Source organism: Choristoneura fumiferana, chromosome 22, assembly GCF_025370935.1.
Source record: "Choristoneura fumiferana chromosome 22, NRCan_CFum_1, whole genome shotgun sequence".
Classification (NCBI taxonomy): Eukaryota; Metazoa; Arthropoda; class Insecta; order Lepidoptera; family Tortricidae; genus Choristoneura; species Choristoneura fumiferana.
The window spans coordinates 11,284,906-11,307,642 of NC_133493.1; the positions used below are offsets into that span (position 1 = coordinate 11,284,906).

General features: G+C 35.4%; 1 protein-coding gene across 4 annotated transcripts in view; it reads left to right on the forward strand.

The window, feature by feature from the left end:
* Nucleotides 1-22,737, forward strand: part of LOC141440400 (uncharacterized) — a 45,323-nt gene that overhangs the window by 7,748 nt on the left and 14,838 nt on the right. For 2 of the 4 annotated variants that reach the window (XM_074104910.1, XM_074104912.1), the window contains exon 1: nt 15,762-15,907. The exons of the other annotated variants lie outside the window; for them this stretch is intronic. The gene's annotated coding sequence lies outside the window, so the exon portion shown is untranslated. Of the gene's footprint in view, nt 1-15,761; nt 15,908-22,737 lie in introns of those variants that run through there. 4 annotated transcript variants of the gene reach the window in all.

The window sequence follows — 22,737 nt, forward strand, 5'->3', positions numbered from 1 at the left end:
TAATAATACAGCAGACATCATAAAAATGTAATTAACACATGGATAAGAGGCATTCAATTAGTCATGACAGCTTAGTGCAGTGTTTTTCAACCTGTGGTCGCGACCTCAGTAAATAAAATAATACGTTAAAAAATATTTATTAAGAAAATGTTAACTAATCATATTTGTCACAAAATAAAAAAGCATGGAAAAAAAGCAACGGGTAGGGGGATCGCGAAATATTTCCTCATACTAAAAGGGTCGTGTCATGAAAAAGTTTGAAAAACACTGGATTAGTGGTTTGACCTATGGCCTCTCAAGCAGATAATACAAAAAATACAATACAATACAATATAATAACTCTATATTGCACACGAACACAGTAAGCAGTACAGAAATGTATATACACAGAGATTTTCTGAGGTAAGCAATAGGCGGCCTTATCGCTTCAGAGCGATATCTTCCAGGCAACCTTTGCAATGGAGAGCAATATCTAAGGAATAATTTTAGTAGGTGGTGAATTTTCATTAGATTAGAGCAATATCCAGAATACATAAAATTAACCATTTATACAATACACATACGAGTACGTTCAGTACAATTAGCTGAAATTTGGCAAAATTAATGCAAGACTTTTATCTATCAGGATATGTAGGTTATAGAGCAAAGCTAATTTTATCCACTCTCCTCCCCTCCGGGGTGAGCTTCACCCCCCGCGCCTCGAATATGTCCCGGACCGCGGTATTTTCCATTTTAAAAGAAAACCGTACACAATACATAAAAAGTGTGTAGGAACGAAATAATCCTTGATAAATTTACTATAAACTTTCATACATTTAAAAGCGATATTACTTATAGTTTCAGCGCAATATGATACCAAATACTAACTTTTTTTATAATTAATCGATTTTTTCTGCTAAAAGGTTAGTTTTCTCAAAAACTTCACCCTTTACCGCCAAGATATGTATGACAGAAGTAAAGAATAGAACATTTTCTTTATAAAAAGGTATAATTTATTTCTAAACTCTTTCATTTACCGTTGCTATGCTATTTTTTAAATTTAATTCATTTGGCCATTTAGCGAAATATAAATATTCATACTGGTTAAACGGTGTTACTTTAAATACCATTAGATTCTCATATGTTTTCCTGTAATCTATAGGTATGGACCTATTTCCTGTATTTTTTTAAAATTTTTAGGCCCTACTGGGCTTTTAGGAGATAAGGGGCGAGGAAATGGTAAATTTTCACCTATTTTATTTAATAACTTGAAAACGGATTAATTTAAAATAAATAAAAATATATATTTGAGATTTTAATAATGTACCCTTTTATTTGATATGTCACACGATATAGTTTTACATAGTTTTTTTTTTTTTTTCTAATTGACCCCCAAAACTGGCCCCCGTGTTTAAAATTAATTTATTTACACTACATGTCCGTGTTTGGGTCATCAATTTACATAGGTGAACCAAATTTCAATTCAATCGGTCAAGTAGTTTCGGAACAAATTGGCTATGACATACGGACGGACAGACACAGATACACGAGTGATCCTATAATGGTTCAGTTTTTATTTTTGAGGTACGGAACCTTAAAAAAGCTCCAAAATTGTACCCCGAAATGGAACTAAGTATGATACGTGGTGAATGGTGTGTCCAAGTGTGGTCTGGAGAGTTCTTTGATGAATTTATTGTTTAGATTACTTCTTTCCTATTGAACATTCGCTACCTACAGGTACTGGGCCTGAGAGAGATTGCCAATTGCAAATAAAACCAGCTTATTTTAAACTTACGTTTATTTTTTAGAAGTATTTACTAACAATATTATTATTTATTTATTAACTATTATAACATTTACTTCGAAAAACAGCATTATTCTAATCTTCTTCAATGTCGCATTCGAATACGTTCACGCAACTCTGGCCTCTACAATTTTTGCACATCGTGGAACATCGTAAAATCAAATAACTCCAAAAAAATCACGTTTGTTGTATGGGAGCCTCCCTTATATATTTATTTTGTTCTATTTTTAGTATTTCTTGTTAAAATAGTGGCCACAGTAATACATAATTTGTGAAAATTTTAAGTGCCTAGCTATTACGGCTCAAGAGATAGAGCCCTGTGACAGACGGACGGACAGACAGACAGACAGACAGACAGCGGAGTCTCAGTAATAGGGTTCCGTTGGCACTCTTTGGGTACGGAACCCTAAAATACGTAAGTACGAGGACGCGAACGTAAAAGGTGATCATCTCGCGAAGTGCACAGATTTAAGCCACGCGATGTACTTTTGTTCGTAGTTAACCTACTTGGTCTCTTTTACTGTGGCCGTGCAGAGCGGGCGGGGTAGGGGTGGGGAAGTGGGGAACAAGCGTACTGACCGCGCGGCGGCGACCACCGCCCAGCTCCTTCAAAGTTCAAATTAATCGACGAGAGTAGCTGATGATGGTGAATTTTCAAAATAGCATAGCAGCGTCAAATGAATGAGTGTAGAAATGAATTATACCTTTTTATAAAGAGCATATCCTATCCTTTACTTTAGTCATGCATATCTTGGCGGTAAAGAGTGAAATAATTGAAAAAACTAAACGATTAACAAAAAAAACTGGATAAATTAATAAAAATGTTCGTATTTGGTGCCAGATTGCGCTGAAACTGTAAGTGGTATCGCTTTTGTATGTATGAAAGGTTTATAGTAAATTTATCTAGGATTATTTCGTTCATACACACTTTTTATGTATCGTGTACGGTTTTCTTTTAAAATAGAAAATACCGCGGTCCGGGACATATTCGAGGGGTGGGGGTGAAGCTCACCCCGGAGAGGGGGGAGAGTGGATAAAATTTAACTTGGCTCTATAACCTACACATCCTGATAGATAAAAGTCTTGCATTAATTTTGCCAAATTTTCCATACATTTGAATTTAGTTTTCTTTTAGAGGATCGTGGGAATAAAAAAATGTTTTAGTAATTCCTGAAGAGATATTTTGCTCAATTCGTAAACATACACATACATAGCTGGAAAAAAAAATGCAAGTTGAAGTGGCAATGGGCGGGCCACATCGCTCGAAGAACAGATAACCGTCGGGGGAGAAAAGTCCTCGAGTGGCGACCACGAACCGGAAGACGAAGGGTTGGCAGGCCACCTACCAGGTGGACTGACGACATCGTGAGAGTTGCGGGAAACCGATGGATGCAAGTGGCGAGTTGTCGTTCATGCTGGAGTTTTAAGGGGGAGGCCTTTGTTCAGCAGTGGACGTCTTCCGGCTGATGATGATGATGATGATGAATAACTAGCATGATAATAAATTTTCTATGCGATATCTATTTAAATTTATATCTATGGCAACCAACCTGATTTTATTAAAATGAACAGCCAAGTAATAATATTTGTACATGCAATATCATGCATTAAGTCTAAAGCAATACAGCTGAAGGTATGTAACTAACACATTAGCCTAGATTTAGTGATTTAATAGTAGATTATTGCCTTCTATATGTGATACAGGGTGACATGTTAAGTAAATGGATTAATGAAGATTCATGTCTTGATTATAGTCTTGTGTTCGTTTGGATTATTTAATTAATTACAATCTTGACTTAGTTTAATACAGATGTTAGTAAAGATTGCTTTGTTACGAATTTAGATAATAAGGACATAACAATACTTGTTAGATAGATATAGCAGCAGGTTTTTTTTAATTTTGATAACTATAGTAATTTATTATGTAGGTATAAAAATAAGGACATCGTGAGGAAACCTGCAATTCAATGGTGCGTGTGAAGTACCCAATCCGCAATGAACCCGCGTTAGAACTATGGCCCAAGCCAACGGTCAAGCCCCCTCATTCTGAGAGGAGGCCTGTACCCAGCAGTGAGACGTATATGGGCTGAGATAGTGAATAATAATGAGAAAGCGCGGATCTGGCAAAATTATCCGGAAATTCCGGGATTTTATTCAATTTCCGTGGAAATTCCCAAAACTTACATCGTGGTCAAGCTGTGGTAGCCTAATGGTTTTAACTACAGGATCGTGGTTCAAATCCGGGTACCTCTGAGTTTTTCGAAATTCATGTGCGAATTGCATTTGAAATTTATTTTATAGCTTCACGGTGAAGGAAAACTGCAAAAACCTGCTAAGCAATCAATGGTGTGCGCGAAGTTCCCAATCCGCACTGGGCCCATATGGGAACTACAGCCAAAATCCTCTCATTCTGAGCGAAGTCTCTATCCAGGCAGGGTGATTTCATATTCTTACACAATATCATAATTAGTAATTACATCACCGTCTCAAAAAGAATAATTTCACCATCTCAGACTTTGATGCCTGTAAAATTTATTGCCATCAACGGAGGCGGCGTTTACTGAAGATTTAGAGAAATTACGACTGATAATATACGAATGATATTACTGAACGGTAATTTTATTGTTGATATCATGCCGTGAGAGGGTAAACATAATGTTAAGTCAACAATGTTCAGTAACGTTGCAGTACAGATCTATTGAATAATGTTTTTCCACAGTATTTTGTTGCCCGTGACTTCGCCAGCGTTGCATTTTTTCTGTATTTTCTTCGATAGAAACCTTCTCCTGATAGTAACGAACACAACAAAAAAAGAATTAGCGAAATTGGACCAGTCATTCCCTAGTTTTGCGCTTAGCAACACATTTTGCGATTCATTTTTATTATTTTTTATTATATATATATATATATATATAATATAATATATGCTGTATTGCCCGTTGCAATATTTCTAAATTTTCTCCCATAAACACCTTCTCCTTACGAAAAACTATAACGAACTCAACAAAAAATAATTAGTGAAATCGGTTCAGCCGTTACCGAGTTTTGCGCTTAGCAACACATTTTACGATTTATTTTTATTTATTTAGATTTTATTTATATATATATATATATATATATACAGATGTTTTTCCACATTATTTGTGTGGATAAGTTCGTACTTATTTGTCTTGTTTTTTCAATTAGCTCCAGTAAACTTCAGAAAGAGGGATAAATACGAACTTTTCCGACAAAATACGGTGGAAAAACATGATTATATTAAATATATTGACCCGGATAACTCACGTCTTAAATCGAGTTTAGTTCGACATGTTTCGGGCTAATCCGTAGCCCTTCGTCTTCGGAGCAACGCGACTCAGCGGCTGCTGCAACACGCGCACTGCGCATAGGTATATTTAATATGAGTGAGTCTCACGGTAGTTTCATGTTCAGAAAAACATTATTCATTACATGTGTACGGTACTGATTACATAAAAGCTGCTACGTCCCAGAAACAGCGCACGCGTTTGACAACATCTATGTTTACCTATCAGCCAGTTTAGCCGGTGTTACTAGCAGGCACAGGGTACATTTTTGTGTAACAACTGCCAAAAAGAAAAGGATCGCTACGTATCAATATAGATATACAGAAAGTACCTACTCGTACTCTATTAGCTCGTAACCCCACGTTTTTCAAACCATCAAATAAAAAACCCGTGGGCATTCCAAAAATTATATCATGGTCTTCATTAATGTTGCGTTGTCTCGATCTTCGGCAGCGAATATGGCTTCGTGCACATCTATGTTGATGATGTTGTAGATAATGACCTGACCATCGCATGAAGTTTCGACTTTTCAGTCGTTTCCTCTTATACAAAGGAGCTTTTTTAACTACCCCAAAATTATTGGTCGTTTGCTCTCCAAAATAGAGAGAGCTATACTATACTCGGGAGTTTCTTTGCACGATTGAATCCGGAATACGAAATTTGCCAAAGAACAGTCACCGACATAGCCCAAAGAATACTCGTACGGAAGTTGAAGTGGCGCTCGGCAGCTGGACCACATCGCTCGAAGAACAGATAACCAATAGGTGGTTAGAGGTTCTCGATACAATACAATATAGCAGTGGCGTAGCGTCAGATATTTCCGTGGTAAAGCCGAAGCAAAGATGGCATACATACATCTTTCATAAATCATGTCATGTGTGTCCTGTCCTATTTTGTAAATATTGGGCAAGCTGGTGGGAATTGGGACTTTGCCACTGCAATACAGTACTATAAAGCTGGAGATGCAGCGTCAGCAGGCCTCCCACACTGTGGACTGACGATATTACGAAACTAACGGACAATGAGGGCTATCGCGTATGAATTCGCCACTAGAGGCGCTAGTGTAGCGTGAGGTCTCCGAAATGTCAAATCTCATAGTTTTTGGGTGAGCTACGCGGGTTTATTTATAATTAGAATAATTTTGTGAATATTTTGCAATATCTGAAATTAATTATGGCAAATATGCGTTCCGGGGCAATGAATGTCTGTATTTTGAGACAGTTTTGTCTTTCGGAAACCTTTGTCCTCCCTTTTTTCCGAACAAAACGGGGACTATGCAACACTGTGGCATGCTCGATATTTTTATGGTACGGTTTTAAGGTGTATTAAATATGATTTTAATCTAAACTTTATTTTCACGCCCGTAATAACAGACTTTGAAAGCCATACTTAAAAACCTCACGCAACAGTGCGCCATCTAGTGAGACAAAAAACGATAGCCCTCATTGGCGGTCTTTGTTCAATCGTGGACGTCTTCCGGCTGAAGATGATGACCTTGAAACTGTAAAAAGCAAGTCTGCTTGAGTTCCATTGCCTGGTTTCATTAACTAATCTAACCTTGAGACAAATAGAATATGCATCTAGCGCGATTAGCCCCCGCTTTCTTTATTATGATGAAAAATTTAATAGCCACAATCATAGCGCAAAGTCATTTCCGTAGGAAATAATAAGCCAAAGTCAAGGTGGCGTCCTCAATAAAGATCAATGTCGTATATTTGCAGTGAGCTGATAATTGAATGGATAATGCGGTTTGAATCGTTAATATCAAGATCAGAATGTATTTAGTTCAAGTTTTTATATAAAGCAGGTCATAGACCAGAGCAACATTTCACCGAAGAGAATTTTCCAAATATACAAAACTTCTAAGTATATGGAAAGTTACACCAAGAGATCACATCATCATCCATGCCGTATTAGTTATTTCGAATTTACATCATGTGCATAGCAAAGTCAGTTGCAGATGGTAGGACCTTGTGCAAGGTCCGCCCGGATTGCTACCACCATCTTGCTCGCTAATCCTGCCGTGAAGCAGTGCTTGCACTGTTGTGTTTTCGGCGTGAGAGTAAGACAGCCGGTGAAAACTACTGGCCGTGAGGTATCTCATCTTAGGCCTCTAGGTTGGCAACACGTCTGCAATACCCCTGGTGTACACTTGCTCGTTTGCCATCCAGTCGAATAAAAAAAAGCAAAGTCAGTGTTTAAAAAAATAGAATATAATAATGAATGCATAATAATTAATGTAAATCTATTTTAATTATCAAAGTCTAGAAATTCTTTTACACTATAAAAGCAATTTATGTTGAGCCATCTAGTCATTTCCTTCACAAATTTATTAATATTCTATTTTTCTGAAATCTGCTGAAACATACATAGGTACATTATATTAGACGTAGTATAGGTACGCATTTTTGCGATAGATAGTACGGCAAGGAGGGTGGTATATGGCTTGTATTGAGCTCTCTGTTTACCTACAAAGACATCGGACCTGCTTCTAAAAAGTTCAGGGTGTTTTTAACAGGCCCTTTTTTATGTACATACATGGCAGTGGTAACATATTAATCTTTAAAAAAAATGGTCTGCAACTATCTGTGACCGAAATGTTAGCCATTGCACGAATGCACTTTTTTTGTCCAACAACCGGCCTAATTACATCGACTGCGTTTTCCCAGAGCAGGAGCCCTTAGTTCAATAATGATGATACATAAATAATCAAAATAAAAAAAAACTCCGGATATAAACAATCGATGTCGGATATATGCCGAATATACAGACGAAGTCACGAGTGAATGATAGTAGCCATTATTAGTAATGACAACCAATTGACCGAGTCAATTTTAATAGTCTGTAGTGCCCGGCCGCTAAGAAGTCAATCCTGACACATTGCGAAATTATGAAGTTTCTGAATATTAACAATATGAATCATAGACAAAAATGTAATGCTTACTTGTTGCGTGCGACAGAGTAGTAAGTAAAGCATTTTTTTTTTCAATGGTTTACATAAACAATAATCAGGAATTTCATAGTTGTGCAATGTGTCAGGATTTACTTCATAATGGCCGTTGACTATGTGTTCCAAAAAGTCTAATTAGTCCGTCAATTACATTGTATTTTTCCTTTAGTCAATTAAAACAAAAAAATAATAAGAAATATTCCTAATAAAAATTGATAAGGAAATATTTGTAAATATAGATTTTTAGGATTAGAGTTGATTTTAGTTCTTTTTTTATTTATTTCTGTTAATAAGAAATAATATAATAAGATATAGCCCGTTAGTTCCATTGTGACGTCTTATTTCACTACTTTTTCTTTTTTAACCGACTTCAAAAAACGGAACTCTGCTATTAAAACAATGTAACTAAGCCGTGTTTGGGTTTAATGGAATCGTTGTGAGATTAAAAATTAAGTCACTAAAAAGTAAGAAATAAATTTTTTTTTAATTAAAAAAGTAAAACCGACTCCAAAACACAAAACAAAAAATAGAACCGACTATATCCCACTAATCCTACTTATATAATAAATGCGAAAATTTGTGTCTGTTTGTTTGTTTGTTACTTCATCACGTCTAAACCGCTAAACTGATTTGGATGAAATTCGGTATACAGATAATTTGAATCCCGGGATTTTATTCCGGAAAATTTCATAGTTCCGGCGGGATAGTGAAAACCGAATTCTACGCGGACGGAGTCGCGGGTAACAGGCGTTTTTTATAAAAGTTAATTAGAACAATTAAAAACTATATCGCCAAAAAAACTTAAAATGAAACTTTAAAGAATAAAAGCTTAGCTTATAAGCTGAGCTTTAGGAAGCCTGAGGTCCCGGTTCGAATCCCGTGTCGGGGCAGATATTTGTATGAAAAATACGAATGTTTGTTCTCGGGTCTTGGGTGTTTAATATGTATTTAAGTATATATTATTGAACATGAAACGAAGGGCTACGGATTAGCCCGAAACATGTCGAGCTAAACTCGATTTAAGACGTGAGTTATCCGGGTCATTATATTTAATATGTATCTATATCTATATAATTATATTTATCCGTTGCTTAGTACCCATAACACAAGCTTTGCTAAGCTTACTTTGGGACTAGGTCAATTGGTGTGAATTGTCCCGTGATATTTATTTATTTATTTATAAACTACATGTCAACTGAGACCCATTAGTGAGATTTTTTGAGCTGGTCACGATTTTGAATAAGTCCAGCCAGGCGATATACCTACTACGAAGTGCAAAATTCGAGCTTCGTCTCTTGCCCTCCCGCTACGCTTATATTATTTAATACAAGAATGAGAGGGACGATACGATACGAACTTCGATTTTGGGATTTCGTAGTAGCCCCCCTTTTTTTGGTTAGTACGTTATTACGTAGTACTTAGCTAGATAGTTCCTTGTCCATGGACTAGATGGCGCAACGTCCGTGGGGAGGCCGATGACCGTATCGGACGCGTGTCGAAGCGATGCCCTTGCGCCGATGTATCAATCAATGATAGGCTGGTTGCAGATTGTAGATTTTTTGCGGTAGGTTACGACCAGGGGTCGGACAAAAAGTGCCGATGACGTCAAACCACTTATAGGATGATTTCAAATAGTATTTTTGATTTTCATAAACAATTATCACTTTTAATTTATCAGCCTCTTTATTAAACGATATGAAATTTATTTTATTCACCGAATTCCATTGATTTATTTACGATTATTTGTATTAATGTATTTGATTATTTTGGCCTTACGTGTCCTAGTAGGCGGGGCTTAAAAATCGTGTTTTGCCCGTCATTTCAACCAATCCCTACTTCGTTTCTTAATTTTAACCCATCAACAAGCACGTCTATTTGCAGCCTCGAAAATGATTCGGTGGTGCAAAAATGGTTTTGTTAATAAACTGTACAACATTTATACAATAGAAATACTTTTCATATAGTCTTGTGTGCAGATAAATACGCAAACGTAGGTATTTTGATTTCATTTTACCAATGGAATTTAATTGGTCCTTATTTTCTTTTGACTAAATATATTTTCCAAAGAAGACTCTTTCTATTAGTCCAAAAGACTCAGAGATACCACAGGACAGGAGACCGAAGAGCTGTGCCCTTAGTGTAAGTTTTCGGTTACAAAATACGTCTCGATCGCGTTCGCGTGAAAATCTCAATTTGTACTTATGTAAATACGAACATCGCAAACGTTCCGCTAGAGGCGCTGTTCGTGGTTCCATATAAATTGAGATTTTAACGCGAACGCGATCGAGACGTATTTTCTAACCGAAAACTTACACTAAGGGTACTGGCAGCTTCCTCGCTCAACGCATCAGTCTTACAATCGATAGGATATTATTATTATTATTGGGATATATTATTATTGGGATAGGGCAGGGTTTCTCAAACTTATGGCTCCACGTACCCCTATTAAAGTACGATAGCGAACCCCTACCCCCCCCCTTGACTGTTGGAGAAACTAAAAATAAAAAATACGAAAAGACTCCAAAAACCAACCTTCATCATTTCTTATCTTGCTAGTCTTGCAGCCTGGTGGTTTTTGGAGTCACGTAAACCTTGTCGCGAACCCCCTACCGTCGAATAGCGAACCCCTAGGGGTTCGCGTACCCCACTTTGAGTAACCCTGGGATAGGGTATTGTTCAAGAAAATAAATTGTCTGATAAACATGAAGAACACGTAATATGAAAGATTTTTTTACTCAAACGGATATTCAAAAGAGAAAGAGTTTTAATAATTTAACTGATCAGTTCTACGAAATGACCCCCTTAGTTAAACAAGTATACCACGCGCTATATAAATCTGCCTAAAAGTTTATTACTTAATACTCAGTTTTGACGCATTTTTGAGATACTTACATTTTTTATGCGACGTCTTTACGTAACTCCCGGATTGTGTTCGAATCGCTTAACGGTATAGTGCCTATTCAATTATTGGAATTATACCTTTATAGTTTTTGTGGTAGGTACTAGTCGGGGCAATGAACTTTTAGGCAAAGTTAGACGGCGGAAGGTATATAATACACAAGTCTATGGATGTTAGAAAACTATAACGTATCATTTACTTTTTATCTCATGGTATCTCGTACAACAGATGAGTATAAGGCCAAATGTTTATTAGACAAATTTTGTCCTGAACAATAATCCTATCGATTCATATAATGCTCGTAAAATGGCGTGTTTATTTTTTTTATTTTAAGTTGGTTCGATTCCCGGGTGAGACAAGCGAAGTTTAGGTCTTTGAATGCAGTTTTGTTTCATTTTAAAAATAAAGGAATAAAGGTACCTAGTTGCCCTCCAGGGCCCATAGATTTTTTCCACCCTGTATAACAGGATATGGCAAATTCAGGAATTGTCAAATAGTATGTTGAGCCGTTGACGCATAACGTGTCCAATTTTAGTCGTCAGTATGCGAGAAGCCTATGGACGCTGTCGCAAACGCACCGCGATGTGCAAGTGACAGTTAGGTACTTACCAAAACAGATCGGTGGCTATATTTGACCACGTTTTACATTTCATAACCAACGCGTACCAAATAAGGTATACTTTTGATTGAACATAAGCACCATTGTTGTGCGTTTCGGAGAAATGTAGATTTTAATTTGACTTTTTGATTCGATTTGTATCAGATGGTGGCCTTAATAAATTTATACTTACAATATTGAATCTTGTGCTAAAGAGAAAGAAGTTAAACTTGTTTGTGAAGTGTAAGTGAAAATGCCAATAGGGAAATCTATAAGCCACAAAGTTTATATAATTGTCTATAGTTAAATAATTTTAAGATAGAATAGGTATCTCATTTTAAACGCTTCTAAATTTTCTGTTACAAAGTTAACAATCTTTTGTCTTTACAGCAAATTTAATTTAATTTTCAAAATCAGTTTCTGTTAAAAACATTGCTTTTAATACAAGCTTTTTTTGCTCACTGTACTTTTTGTCAATTGCACTTGCATTGTCATTAAATCTACATAAGTATACTTACCAAATTTCAAGTCAATCTGACCACTAGAATTTAGTCCAAAACAACTTGGAATATTTGATCCAATGAACACAGCAAGTTGAATAGGTACCTATACGAGTAAAAGCTTGTGGCAAGCATCTGGATCAAGCTATATTTACAAGCTAAAGGCTTGATTATGAGCGTAAGCGGGACGGCAAGATACGAAGTTTGAATTTTACACTTCTTAGTGTAACCTTATGGAATCACTTTGTTGTTCGTTTATCCATACTTCTCAAGCAATCTTCTAAAGCAATTACAAAGTAACGATTAAAATACTTAGCGTGTCAACTTGTGTAGGTACTGTGTTGGTGGGTACCTACACAGTGTTTTTCTTGGTTTCCATTAATTTTGACAGACAGCTCAGTGCATTGTTAAAAACTACCTATTAAATTTAATTATATATATTTTTTATACAGCGTGCTAATAATCAAAGTGGTTCTCTGCCGTTTCGCACATTTTTTTCCCAAATGTTTCATTTGGGAAAATGTTTTATTTCCCAACTATTAAATTTCTACGAAACCATTATTTTTGGAACTTTTTTAAAAACAAACCTAACCTAACCTACTGTGCTCTATAAAACCATAAGAAAATATCCTGGGAAACATTTTTGGTTTCGGAGAACTTTGATAAGGTGTTCCAGCTGCAGTCGCGTCAGTACATTCACTTCAGCTCGTTCGTGGTGTGCGCGCCGCGGCTGCTGATGGGGACCATCGCGAGTGCTGCCTGCTGGCCTACAGACGTCGTGTTCCGGCGGTTCCGGGCACCATGTCGCAGTTGAATGCGACGTCGGGGATGGTGACTCAACGGGGTCACGCCGTTTTAACACCAAATTAGTTTTAAATATTTTTAATTATAAATATGTATGTTAGTCTGTAAGGTATTTATTGTATGGGCCAAGTTGCCCGAAATAAATGAATTTATTATTAAGCCTGGCTGCCGGCAAAACACTGTATAATATATCTTCACAGCCATTGCTAAAATTATAAACGAAAAATTCACAAACTTGAGAGTGACATTGACGCGACACATTAAGAGAGACATTATTATCTCACTTTTTAAAGCGCTTTTGATAAATAGGTTTAATTAAAAATGCTTTAATTACAGACTTTAAAAAAGGTCATAAATCAAGAACCGCTGTATTGCTGCGCATATAATTAAGTTTATTAATTCTTGAAAAAAAAAATTACTTCATTTTGACCTGTAGCATTTTCCCTTATAATTAACAGAAATAAAATTAACACAGTGTATAAACTTATATTTTTATACTTTTTTTCATTATAGGTACTTTAAATATGGATGGTACCTATCTCATTTTTAAAGGAAAAACATTACGAGGAAAATCCTTAGGTACTTCTTATTTATTTAATGATTATCCTATTATTTATCCTTTAAATATACAATTAAGTACAATATTATCCTTTTAATATAGGTACAATTTTCCTATCCATAACATATAAGTTTTTGAACACTATTCTATCGATTTGGATGAAGATTTAAATCCATTGAGCTTGGTCCCGGGTTCGATTCCCGGCCGGGGCAGATATTTGTATGAATAATACGAATGTTTGTTTTCGGGTCTTGGATGTTTAATATGTATTTAAGTATGTATTTATCTATATAAGTATGTTTATCCGTTGCCTAGTATCCATACTACAAGCTATGCTTACTTTGGGACTAGGTCAATTGGTGTCAAGTGTCCCGTGATATTTATTTTAATTACACACAATATATGTATGTACGTATACAAAAATTAAAAATAAGGTTAATAAAAATGAAAAAAAAAAAACCTTTACGTATTTTTAAAGTTATCACTCAGATCGCTGCTATTGGGTAGGGTGCCCAAGCGTTTCCTTAATGTATAAAAAAAATTGTACCAAATTTCTTTAAAAAAAAGTATGTTCAGGATACTTAAAAATTAAGCAAATTTATAACAAATAGTCTTTGGAATGGTTGGGAATAAACTCAAATTACGTGTTATAAGTTTACATGGTTTACATGCTTTTTTATGTAACAGGCTTTTGTTTGACTATAATCATAGTATTTTACCTTGTCATAACATCACAAATAATACACAAAATACGAGAAACCGGAAAACCAGCTTAGTCTTTAAATAACTGTAAAATTAGATTTTTATCAAACTTTTAATACGTATAATCCGGGATCTCCCGACGTCATCGTAGGTAACCTTGTAGTAAATTGTTATAGTAAACGTAGTATTTGGTGCAATTAATAAGCGTTTGCGGATACAGATTAATATCCGTAAGACAAATTAAAAGATAAATAAAGATAAATTATCATAAAGATAGATTAATAGCTATCTTTGTGAGCCCTCGCGTACTTTATAAAGAAATTAGTGGCGCAAAATTTGGCCAACTCTACCTATAAAATTACCTATTACTGCATAAATACATTTAAGGGTCAGATATTTTCCCGCTCAGTATATCAGAAAAATGCATAATTGTATATGTTGAATGCGACGTCGAGGACGGTGACCCAACAAATTAGTTTTAAATATTTTTAATTATAAATATGTATGTTAGTCTGTAAGGTATTTATTGCATGGGCCAAGTTGCCTAAAATAAATGAATTTATTATTATTATTATTAAAATATCACGACATACAAAAAAAAACAAAGTTTATCGTGAATATATTATGTTGTCATTGTTCTTTCGTCAAGAAATGGCTACCTGAGAAAATAGTACCATTATAGGTACATTGATTGAATGTTCCAGTTTTTTTGCGAAGGACCCGTATTGTTCCTTTCAATGAAGTATTTGGCGTATACTTAAGCAGAAAAAGAACTTGCTCGGCTGTAATATCTTCGTATTGTGCCGGTATTTAGCAGAGAAACTTGTGTATTATATCCAATACTGAGGCCCAAACTGGCTAAGGGACGCTCTTTGCAAAAAAAGACCACAAAGGACTAATGACAAATGGGACATTTATTTTGAAGCAATTGGCGATATTTCGTTTCCACAATTAGGATATTAAAATTATAGATGAAAATGTGAAGCATGGTATTCACGGATATCCGAAAAAGTTGCCTCCCGAGAACGAAAGCTTTGAAAACAATGTTTGGAACTTTTCATACTTTAAGTTTTGTGTTATCTGACTCTTACTTTAGACTTTTAGTCGGAATAAAAAAAAATTGTGTCTGCAATATAGTATGTATATTGATTTTAAAATTAAAATGCAGTGATTTATCACGGAAATCAACACAACCAAAGAAATAACATAAATTTATCACCCTCCCCCCTACCCCTTGTCACACGTGTTGCTATGAAAGTTGCAAATAATTTTGTTCCTGCGTCAAAAACCGCCTGACTCTTTCCCCTTAAATGTGTGACCTAATTTATGGAAGACCCCATACTGTTGTTTTTAAATCTGTCGACAACTGCGAGAAGTAAAGGAGCCTCCTTAAACAAGTATTCCCGTACCAGGGGGTGCTGGCTACATTTTGATATTATCTATTAAGTCCAAAAAAATAATCTTTATTTTTATTTTTTGATACATTTTTGACACTAGCGTTCGAGACGTTTCTTACGACAAAAAAAACTTTCGTGCCTCTACTTGAAAACTTAACCTATCGGCAGTCGAGTAAAAATGCAGCACGCTGTCTCTCCTCGCCTAAACCACGTGCTATTCATCACTGAATCACAACACTGCCTTTGCCAGTTTCGTATCACACTCCAAGCGCGTCACTTCAGTATTTAGCGCGAGTGAGTAAGTGAGTAGCGTAAGTTTGTGTAATTAATAAGTGCGCTTTTTGAATTGAGGAGTGATGTGTATTTGTGAGTAGGTGTTACAAAGACGTTGCGATAGTGTTTTGGGACAGGTTGGTATTTAGATATTTAGATACAGTAGCATGCGGAACAAGTGCAGTTATCGTGGTAAAGTACCCTTGTTCATCACCGTCAGTTGCTTCGGTTGGAACCGGCTACATCCACTGCGAGCCCACGGCTTTAACCAGTACCACTACCATGAGTTTACAGTGACGGAAATTATTTGTAGAGGCGCTGTACAATTCTCCATACAAATAATTTACGCCGTCGCTATCGAGTGCGGTCACTGTAAACTCATGGTAGTGGTACAGGTCATCCATGCACAGTGCCGGATTAGCCCATAAACAAATGAAACAATTGAAAAAAAAAAATTGTAAGCAGATAAAAGGTAAGGCTGTTTGAAAATCCGCTCGCCTTGCCTCCCCATATCACTTATAGTCTTTCATAAAATATTGTAACGTAGGTACGTAATGATCTATTTCGTTGTAATAAATACGTTTTTTTTAGGGTTCCGTAGCCAAAATGGCAAAAACGGAACCCTTATAGTTTCGCCATGTCTGTCTGTCCGTGGCTTCGCTCAGGGACTATCAATGCTAGAAAACCATTAGGGGTTGCGAAAACTATTTTTCGATTCAGAGATTTGTTTGAAAAGTATTCAATTTAAAGTGGAAATTTTCATTAAAACCGAGCGTCCCCCCCCCCCCTCTAAAATATAAACTGGTGGAAGGAAAAATTTGAAAAAAAATCAGGGTGGTAGTTAGTATATCAAACTTACAAGGAAAACTATAATGGTTAAATTTTCTTGAGAATTAATAGTAGTTTAAGAGTAAATAGCAGCCTAAGGTGTAAAATATACCTAAACTTGGAATATTCCGTACAAAATACGAAACCTTAGAAAAATATTACTTAATTTTTTCGTAATGGCTACGGAACCCTATTTCGGGCGTGTCCAACACTGCGCTTGACGATCCGCGGTCTCCATTCGAGAACTTATCGGCCCATTGACCTCAACAAGCATAATATGCGCTTGACTATGTCGGTGACCCTTTCTTCAACGAATCTCCTCAATTCTGATTCGAAATGTTTAATATACAAAAGTTCCCATGTCGTATATGATCACGTGACAGGAAAGTGCTCAACCACTGGTTGACAACCAGTTGGCGCACGTACGGTATCACGACGAATTATAAAAAAAGTCTCTTTCCAGGTATTGCCATAATTTTACCAAAAATTGGACACAAATCATACTTTTTATGACTCCTTTGTCCTGTGTCATTGTACAGTCAGCCATCGAGTGACCACCCACCTTATTGCAAAGTGACAAGGTGCACTAACAGAGAGCTGTGTTGATCATTTCACTTATAATACCTTTAACGGACTTCCTTAAATACATTAAACATTTAAATAAGGAAATCGTATCGTTAACGATTTTAGCAAAATACAATCGTAAAATGAAAATAAATTAAGAGTATTACAACAGTTAAAGTTACGTTTAAAATTTGGCAACACAATCTATCTACCGGCTGGCAACGTAATTGTAATCCTCAAATGGTCCACTAGGCCTTATTGTATAACGCACTGATACTCGCAATCGCATCCACCATCTCTTTCTACCCTCATCTTATACCGTGTGACAGAAAGAAGTGACGAAAACGATTGTGATTCCAAGTATCTTAGATAATAAGGCCTCTGGTTTCATGAGTTGATCTGCCATCTACCATCAGGTGATCCAAGCGCTAATTAAATTAAATGCTAAAGAGAAGAATGCTAGAGAGATGCCTAGTGTGGGGGTCAGCACGAATGTATTCTGCGTCTTTAATATTTTTTGAAATAAACTATTTGTATTTGTTGTATTTGTAATTAGCTCACTTAAGTGGCAATGGGCAGGCCATATAGCACGGAGAGCAGATGGCAGTTAGGGTCGAAACGCTCTCTAGTGGAGACTGCGGATCAGCAAACGCAGCGTAGGACGTACACGTATATGCGCGGGCTCACGGTGAATGCAGGCCGGTTCCAACTGAAGCGACTGTAGGTCTATGAGGAAGGCCTTGTCCAACAGTGGACGTCCTACGGCTGATGTGATGATGATCAAATAGGTATTACAAGAAAAGCATATTTTATGTATAAAAATGTTGTACATCTTAATTTTATCGGTAAAGAGTTCCTCAACAAGCCTGGACGGTATAAGAACAAAGAATTTAGAGTTATAAAGAGGCACGTTATAGAGAAAGTTCATGAGCATCGAATAGAAGTAACGTAGCTCTTCGTACTCTATGGTACTCTTTAAGGTAGAGTGGAGTTGTAGGGTTAAAGAGAATGCTGTAAAGAAGTTGAAGAATTAGAGAGCTACATTCGAGCTAAAACCACAGATTAAGTAATAGTCAGTACATGTAAGGTAAAACTCGAAAACACGCGTTTTCTTAGAGATAAAACCAAGCTCCAAGCAAGTATAATTTCATCCAAATCGTCGGAGCTATTTCCGAGATCCCCGAAGTAAATAAAGACAAACTTATGTCAAGAATTGCTCGTTTAGGGATATTTTATTTTGTAGTGTATGTGGTTGCGGTTAGGAAAAATAAGATCGGTAGTAATTTCGTCACTGCGGTTTCAAATAAAACTAGGAAAATTTGGTAACAAAAACAATCTACGCATACTTCCTCTACATTATTGTAATCAAGTAATGACTTGATAAAAAAATCAATACGAAACTGGTCGCTTTTACAGCTGATTTATATTTTTTTGATGTAGTATGACTCCCTAGCCTAATTTGGGTATCAAATGTAAGCTATTCTATATTATTTTCAATACATTTGCTCGAAAAATTCACTTTCAAATGATGGCTCGTAAGTTCATTTTACCGCACTAGTGCAATTTTTTTACATTTTTTTTAATTCTACATTTTAAAAGTTTACAAGCAAAGACTTGGAACGACAAAAATAATAAATATCGACTTATACGTAGAAAAATGTATAAATATACAAAACTCAGTAATGAATTTGCAAAATTTATTGTAATTATTATATGCTGTAATTTATTTACCTCAGGTTTTAATGATTTCCACCTTTTATTAATTCGAAAAAATCGGAGTGGCTGAACGTGTCTATCTTTTGCCTGATAATTTTAGTTAACCTAATTTAAAAACAAAACTAACGCATGCGCAATACGGACACGCCCTATTTGTAAAACTTTGCGTTGTTTTGTTTTTATTTTTATTTCTTTTTAATACCTTGTCAACTTATTTCTAAAACCTTACCTACTTACCAACCTCGTATCACAAATAACTATTCTTTATTCTATTAGCTACTTTTCCTTCTATGTTCTTTTCAGATTTATTTAAAGCTATTTTTAGGCGGTTGGGTTTTTTAATGTCATTTTAGTGCCGATTTTGTGTAACAAATCTATAAAACGGAATAAACGTAAGATATATTACACAACACAACAAAAACAGGAACAAAATTTAAAGCTAATGACAAGCCTTCAAGAAAAAATGCATTAGGTACGTCGCAACTAAACCTGTCTGGCGTCACGTAAACCACGGCAACGTGGTCATTAGAGAATACTCATCGGACCGGTATTTCCGAATCATTTGAGTTCGTCATTATCATTCTATGTATAGTAGCTATTATGTGTATATCTACTAAACAATCCATAGATGATATTTATTTTTTACTAGTCAGTAGTGATTGTAGCATTCGCACACGTAAATCATTAGTTCTAGCAGTTAAATTGAAATTCTGAGAGTTCAGATAAGAATTCCCAAATATTCCTCATACGTAACCATCTTACATAACCAGCACAGAAAGGCCGGCTGTCCTGGAATCTAAACATTTTGTATAAAGGTTAGATTAGCAAAATCAATAGGTATGTAAAGTCTGAAAATCATAATTTTTCATGTCTGATTGTCTATGGCAAGAAACAATCTAAAATGACCTCACACTGCGTATATTTTGCTTAGGAGAGCGGCTCTGCTAACAGATATTCATAAATACCTACAAACTTGTACGGAACCCTCGGTGCGAGAGACCGACTCGCGCTTGGCCGGTTTTTCAGCAGTGGACGTCTTCTGGCCGATAATCATGATGAAAAAATTCCTCTTAGATAATTGCATGAAATATTATGTTATCTTGAGACATATAAAGCTGATGTTTAATCTCAGTGGAAGCTTAGCGATGCCCTAATCTTATCATATATTTTATCAGCTATAGCAAGCAAGGCCACTATCAGTTTTGCAATATCTAATGCAGTTGTTTTATCCTTTAAATCAGATGTTGACAATACATATATATCATAATATATATGACTATTTATTAAGGACTACTTTATATACTTACATAAAATCGGCTACATGCGTAATAAGAATAGTACTGAGAAGTTTCCAAAGTTGCGAAAGTTTCTATATTATGACAAAGTTCTCAGAAATTTAAATTTACAACTCACTGGTCACTGTTGAACCTTAAATGAGCTTCTTGACAGAGTTCTAGACCACTAGACTTATTTTCTTCCTTTTAGTTTTTCAGGCAGTCGGGTTTTTGACTTTTTAAATTATTATTTTTTTATATATATTGTAGCAAACTCCTTGGAGTTATATACTTTTTTGTTGTATTTTTTTGTAAAGTTCTTTTTTTGTATACTTTTCTGTTACTTGTCATTATTGCGTTGTGTTGTGTGGTTGTGTTATCAAGTATATTTTAATTTCATCATATTATTTCTTTGTTTGCTTTTAGTTATTAATTACAGTCCACTCATACGTTTCATATATATTGACAATAAAAGTGACGAATAACATTACCGAAATCTCTTTAAAGTAGGAAATATTTGGCCCCTTCCAGTGCTGGTTTATGTAATGATAAGTACTTTTCTCTGACGCTGATTGTACGTAGAATATAGTCAGTTTTCATTATTGTATAAAATACACACATCAAACAAGTCTCTGGATACCTACTATCCCTAAACAAATTTGATGTTTTGACTCAGAAGTTATATGCCTATTGAAATGCTCAAAACTATCTAGGAAAAAAATATGCCTAGACATTTTTGATTAGTATATTTTACTGATTGTAAGTTTTCAAATACTTAAAAGACAACGGATGTTTTTAATCTGCCGCGATCCGTAATACTATACCAAGATCAAGGTTTATTCGTATTTTATTTTGTTTTTTTCGTGTGGTTTTTTGGTAAGTATTATTAAGCTGACACAAAAAGTTTTCCTGTTAACTCACGACTTTGTTTTTGTGTGAGTTTTTTATCGAACATCAGCTGTGTAGAAGTCTGCTCTAAAACAAATCATTATTCACATTATTTCAGTAAAGTCGTGGCAGTAGCGATACTTCGGGGGTCACAATCCAAACGAGTTACACAAGATCGATCCAGCAGCAGCTTTATTGGAATAATGTAAACCGGGCATATTTAAAGTAAATTTCCATTGCTTCTAGTAAACAACCTCTTACCTACTCTACAATCCTTAAAAAAAAATAGAATAAATAGGTATTCTTCGTTCTCAGGAAAAAGGAGATCATAACATAAAATACCATCAAAATTAAGATAAAAAAGAAGTTTGAATTAAAAACACAAAAAATACATAAAGAAAATAGACATCAGAATTCAAATTATAATTTACTTCTAATATTAACTCTTTGACCAAATACGATTTGGAACAAGGTATAAAGGTACATTTTTAACATTTTACACGATATGCGATATTTTCAATTTTTTTTTACAGCAGGTACCGAAAAAAATAAAATCACGAAGCCACTGGTCAATTTTACTCAAATTATGTTTTTTTTTACACAATATTTAACTAAGTTGCCTTTTTAGGCAAAAACGGAACCCTTATAGTTTCGCCATGTCTGTCTGTCTGTCTGTCTGTCCGCGGCTTTGCTCAGGGACTATCAATGCTAGAAAGCTGTAATTTTGTCGGCACTATGCCGACAAAAGGGTATAAAAAAAAATCTATATTTTTTTTTTATGGTAACTACCTTCCATAGACGTAAAGTGGGGTGATTTTTTTTTCTCATCCAACCCTATAGTGTGGGGTATCGTTGGATAGGTCTTTTAAAACTATCAGGGGTTTGCAAAGACGATTTTTCGATTCATTGATATTTTTGCGAAATATTCAACTGTAAAGTGCAAATTTTCATTAAAATCGAGCGTCCCCCCTCTAAAATCTAAACTGGTGGGTGGAAAAATTTGAAAAATCAGGATGGTAGTAAGTATATCAAACTTTTAAGGAAAACTATAACGGCTAAGTTTGCTTGAGAATTATTAGTAGTTTTACTCTTAAATAGCAGCCTAAGGTATAAAATATACCTAAACTTGGAAGATTCCGTATAAAATACGAAATCCTTAGAAAATTATTACTTAATTTTTCGTAATGGCTTCGGAACCCTATTTTGGGCGTGTCCGACACGCTGTTGGCCGGTTTTTGTTACGTCGTCCTGTGTACGAAATTGCATAAAATTATGTTCGGACAGATAATTATATTAGAGACCTAGATAAGGTTACTATCACATTATAAATCGCATGCGCAATTAGATACAAATAGAATGCAATAACAATGTGCGGTTGGATGGGTTGATAATGATAAGATTAATATTGTAATGTCTGATAAAGATAATATTAATCACATATTAATCGAGCACGTGACACAGGACTCCAGTGGGCGCTAATGATGGGCCTCATGAGAAAACTCAAAGTCACTCAGAGGGCTATGGAGAGGGCTATGCTTGGGGTTTCTCTGCGGGATAGAATTAAGAAAGAAAAGAAAGAAAATACATTTATTTAACGCCATAAAAAACAAACATATCTATTTGAGAAAGTTTCGCCGGCGGGACACATGTTAAAACCTTTGGCAATAAATGCATGAAAATGCAAACGCAATGTCTGG